The 5,000-nt window shown below is 60.3% G+C and overlaps 1 long non-coding RNA gene across 2 annotated transcripts; it reads left to right on the forward strand.

The window, feature by feature from the left end:
- The first annotated feature begins 1,677 nt into the window (after positions 1-1,677).
- Positions 1,678-3,071, forward strand: LOC134760834 (uncharacterized). Of its 2 annotated transcripts, none has more exons than XR_010138832.1 (3): positions 1,678-1,965; positions 2,323-2,419; positions 2,576-3,071. It is a non-coding gene; the product is annotated as an uncharacterized LOC134760834 (long non-coding RNA). The 2 variants fall into 2 exon arrangements; XR_010138833.1 differs by having other exon boundaries at positions 2,601-3,065.
- Positions 3,072-5,000: the final 1,929 nt, after the last annotated feature.

Genomic DNA, 5,000 nt, shown 5'->3' on the forward strand with positions numbered 1-5,000 from the left:
AAAATCCCATTTCATTTACATATACCTGTATATGTATTTCCTTCCTTCCTTCCTTCCTTCCTTCTTTCGTTTGTTTATTATTTATTAACCATTTTCGTTTATTTTCTTTCCTTTTTGGGCCTGCCTGGTCTCGGGGCCCGGCGGGGCGTGCGCGTCCGGCGCCGTCCGTCCGTCCGTTCGTCTTCCTCCCTCCCCGCCGACCACGGGCGGGGCGGGGCGGGGCGGGGCGGGGCGGGGCTGTGGGGGGGCGGGCGCGCGTCCCCGGTCGGCGCGCCCCGCTTCTTCGGCTCCCGCCTCCTCCCCGTTCCCCGCCGGGGCGGCTCGTCCGCTCCGGGCTGGGACGGAGCTCGGGGAGCGTGGGTGGGAGCCGCGGAGGCGGCCGCGCCGAGCCGGGTCCGTGGCCCGCCGGCCCCCGTCCCGGGGGTGGCCGCCCGGGCCAGGGGGTCGCCCACCCGGGGTCCCGGCCCTCGCGCGTCCTTCCCCCTCTTTCCTCCGAGGGTGGCGGGAAGCGGGCGGCGGCGAGGCCCGGGGCGTCCCCACACACGGGCGACCTCGGCTGGCGGCCGCTCCTGTTTCGGACCTCCGGGGTCGATCGGCGGCCGCCCGCGAGCCCCGGACTCGGCAGGCGGCCCGCCGTGTCCCGGGTCGACCGGCAGGCCGGCCGCTGGCCGTTCCCTCCGCGGGCTGCGGTGGATCGCTGCGAGGGCGCCGATCCCCGTTCACGCGCGGGTGCCCTTCACCGGCCTCGGCCTTCGGTGGAGCTGGGACCACGCGGAACTCCCTCTCCTACATTTTTCTCTGCCCCATTTGGAGTTTGCGTCCGCGGGACTTTTAAGAGGGAGGGAGTCGCTGTTGCCGTCGGCCAGTAATACTCCCTCTTGTTTTTTTTTGGTCGTGTGGGGGTGGGGGGGTGGGTGGTTTTCCTCGCCGCCCCCCGCCGCCCCCATTCTTTCCTTCTTCCTTCTTTCTGGAGACGGAATCTCGCTCTGTCGCCCAGGCTGGAGCTGGAGCGCGTTGGTGCCTCCTCGGCTCGCCGCCGCCGCTGCCTCCAGGGCTCTCAAGCGAACAGCAGTTTTTGTATTTTGAGCGAAGACGGAATTTCACCATATTGGCCGGGCTGGTCTCGAACTCCTGACCTAGCGATTCCCCCCACCCCCTCCCCCCGCCTCGGCCTCCCAAAGCGTGCCGGGAGTACGGGCGTCGGCCACCGCGCCCGACCGATTCCTTCTGGTTTTCAATCTTCTTTTCTCCACGCTGCTGTGTGTGAACATACATATATCTATCTAGATAGATAGATACGTAGATATGGACACACGGACACGTACCTACACCGACGAAAATATCTAGTGATAAAACTAGACATTTCCATCATTCATACATGTGTATAGGATAGATGCTAATTTTAATGGATGAACGTGTATGACGTAAAAACCCATGTCATTTACATATACCTGTATATGTATATCCTTCGTTTATTATGGATTAACAATGTTCGTGTATTTATTTCCTTTTCTTTTGGGGCCTGCCTGATCTTCTCACTCTGGGCTCTGGTGACCTCAGGCTCCCAAGTAGCTGGGATGGGACTACAGGGATCTCTTAAGCCCGGGAGGCAGAGGCGAACGTGGGCTGTGATCGCGCGCCTCCACTCCGGCTGGGCTGGGCTGGGCTGGGCTGGGCTGGGCTGGGCTGGGCTGGAGAGAAAACGGTGGATTGTCATCTTCATTACCTTACCTTTTAGCTTTATTCGTACCCTCTTATTTGCTTCTTTATTCTCATGGGTTATTCTAGGTCATTGTCATGTTCATCGTTTGCTTGCTTGTTTCATTGGTTTCCTTCCTTCCCTGCCTCTGTCGCCCGGGATCACCCCAGCCTCAACGCTTTCGACCGACCGACCGAGTGGCCGTCCTGCGTCTCATCCCTCCCGTCCCCGTTTCCTGGGACTATGGGCGTGCACCACCACACCGGGTGACTTTTATGTTCTTTCTCATATCTCATGTTTTCCGTAGGTAGGTAGGCAGGTATCTGTGTATGTGTGTATGTGAGTGAGATGGGGTCCGGCGTTCTGTCGTGTGGCCCGGGCTGGTCTCGGACTCCTGTTCTCGAGCGATCCGCCTGCCTGCCTCGGCCGCCCGCGCTGCTGCTGTGACAGGCGTGAGACGCTGCACCCGGCTCATTCTATAGTTGCCTGCCTGCCTGCCTGCCTGCCTGCCTGCCTGCCTGCCTGTCAATCGTCTTCTTTTTAGTACGGGTGTGCTCTCGCTTTGTTGTCCATGCTCTGGGCACACGTGATCGCTTTTTAAACTATGATTATTATTATTGCAGGTGTCGTCTCACACGTCGAGGTGATCTCAAACGTCTACGCTCCGGCCGTCCTTCCACGTCGGCCTCCCACAGTGCTGGGATGACACGCGTGGGCACGGTACGCTCTGGTCGTATTTCTCGTGGGTCGGTTCTTTCCGTTTTATGCACGCGGAATGCGAACAGATAAAATTTTGAGACGCGTCTCACCGATCTCCCCTCCCCCATCCCCCTCCCCCCTCCCCCCTCCCCCTCCCCCCTCCCCCTCCCCCTCCAGACGGAGTTTCACTCTTGTCGCCCAGGGTGGACTACGATGGCGTGATCTCGGCTCGCTGCGACCTCCGCCTCCCGGGTTCGAGTGATCCTCCTGCCTTGGCCTTCCCGAGGAGCTGGAATGACGGTGAAGCGCCGTCGTGCCCGGCTGACTTTTATATTTTTAGTACAGATGGGGTTTCTCTGTCTTGGTCAGCCTGGTCTTGAGCTTCCGAACGTTGGACGATTTTAACTTTCTTGGTGGTTGCTTTTCTCTTTCTTTTTCTTTTCTTTTCTTTCCTTCTCCTCCCCCCACCCACTCCCCCTGTCCTCCTCGTCCTCCTCCTCCTCCTTTTTCATCTCTTTCAGCTGGGCTCTCCTACTTGTGTTGCTCAGTTGCTCACGCTGGTCTCCAACTCCTGCCCTTGATGCTTCTCCCGTCACACCCACCGTCTGGTTGTTGAGATGAGCACCTCTTGTAAAATGGAAAAGATGAAAAAAATAAAGACGGAGGTGAAAAGCACGGAGTGAACCTGTCTCTTGCCGTCTCCCGGGGTGTCCCTTGGACCCCGAGAGACGGAGGGAGCTTGGCTGAGTGGGTTTTCGTGGCTGAATCCTCCCGAGGGCCTCCTTCCCTCTCCCCCTTGTCCCTGCTTCTCCCCCGGCCGAGGCTCCCGCCGCCGCCGTGGCATTTTCCGTAGGAGAGCTGTGGGAGAGGACCGACGCGGCTTCCGGATCTAGATCCCGCCGGACCTCTCTGGCTCGGCGTCCCCCGCCGGCTACCCGCCGCCTTCCGGGGAGCTCTGAGGCGGATGCCCCCCGCCCCCGTCACGTCCCGCTACCCTCCCCCGGCTGGCCTTTGCTGGGAGACCCCGGGGGAACCGCGTGGACGCTGCTTTCCGACCCTCCGGTGAACACTTCCGCCGGATGCCCCGGGTGGGCCGGATGGGATGAGACTGGACCGCTCCGGACCGTGCTGTTCTTGGGGGTGGGTTGTCGTACAGGGTGGACCGGCGGCCCCGGCGTTGGAAAGGGTGCGCGGGGGTGGAGCTGTCACGTGGGATGCCCTCCTTCCCCTCGGCCTGCCTTCGGCTTCCTCGGGCGTGAAGACGACTTCCCGTCACGACCACTTTTCTCCCCTTTCTCCACCACACGGATGAGACGCATGAGAGGGAGAAACAGCTCCATAGATACTGCTGACCTTCATTTGTGGAATCCTCAGTCACCTACACACAGACAGGTGACTACACGGGGACCCAAATCGGACACCGTTTCCGGGTCCTCATGGTGGGATTCGTCGGTCTCTCTCTCTCTCTCTCTCTGTCACACACACACACACACACACACACGATTTCCGTATCTAGTTCACAAAGCACACTCACTTACCCTTTCCCCGGTACGCAGGCTGAGTGAAACCCACCCCGCCCTCCACCCGTCGGCTGACGAAACCCCTTCTCTATGATATATGAACGAGACGGTCTGGGCCGGGCACGGTAGCTCACGCCTGTCACTCCGGCACTTTGGGAGGCCGAGGCGGCTGGATCGCTTCAGGCCGGGAGTTCCAGACCGACCGCGCTGGCCGACGCGGCGAAACCCCGTCTCTCTGAAAAACAGAACGGTGAGCCGGGCCTGGTGGCCTGGGCTTGGGATCACGACTGCTCGGGAGACTGGGGCGGGCGAGTGGCTCCGACCGGGGAGGCCGAGGTTGCGATGAGCTGAGATCGTGCCACGGCGATCCGGCCTGGATGACGGAGCGAGACCCTGTCTCGATAGAATCGTAATGTTATTAGAAGGTGACTTGTGCCTGGTGATGGCCGCCTGTCGTCGCGGCTGAGAGGCTGCGATGAGGAGAAGATCGCTTGAGGCCCCGCGGGTCGAGGCTTCGGTCGGTCGGCCGTGACCCGCTGTATCCTGGGCGGTCACCGGTCGAGGACATAGGCCCCCTCCCCGTTTTCCTTTCTTTTCTTCCCTTCTCTTTTCTTCTTTTTTCTTCTCTTTTCTTCTTTCTTTCTTTCTTCTTTTTCCTTTCCTTCTTCCCCTCTTTCTTTCATGCCTTACTGCCTTCCTGCCTTTCTTCTTTCCTCCCTTACTCCCTTCCTCCCTTCCTTCTTTCCTCCCGCCTCGGCCTCCCAAAGTGCTGGGATGACTGCTGTGAGGCACCGTGCGTGCTTGGCCTAAAGAGACACCCTTTGAGAGTGAGACACGGGGAGCGCCTCCCGGTGATCTGATGGACTGATTGATTTAGAGACGGCATCTCACTCTGTCACCCCGGCAGTGGTGCCGTCGTAGCTCACTCACTGCAGCGTGGACGTTCCTGCACTCGAGCGATCCTTCCGCCTCAGCCTCCAGAGTACGGTACCCGGGACCACGGGCACGCGCCACTGTCCCCGGACCGTTTTTTTTTTCCCCCCCCCACCCCGAGACAGAGTTTCGCTCTGGTTGCCTAGACT

The sequence above is a fragment of the Pongo abelii genome, chromosome 22 (assembly GCF_028885655.2).
Source record: "Pongo abelii isolate AG06213 chromosome 22, NHGRI_mPonAbe1-v2.0_pri, whole genome shotgun sequence".
In the NCBI taxonomy this organism is placed as follows: Eukaryota; Metazoa; Chordata; class Mammalia; order Primates; family Hominidae; genus Pongo; species Pongo abelii.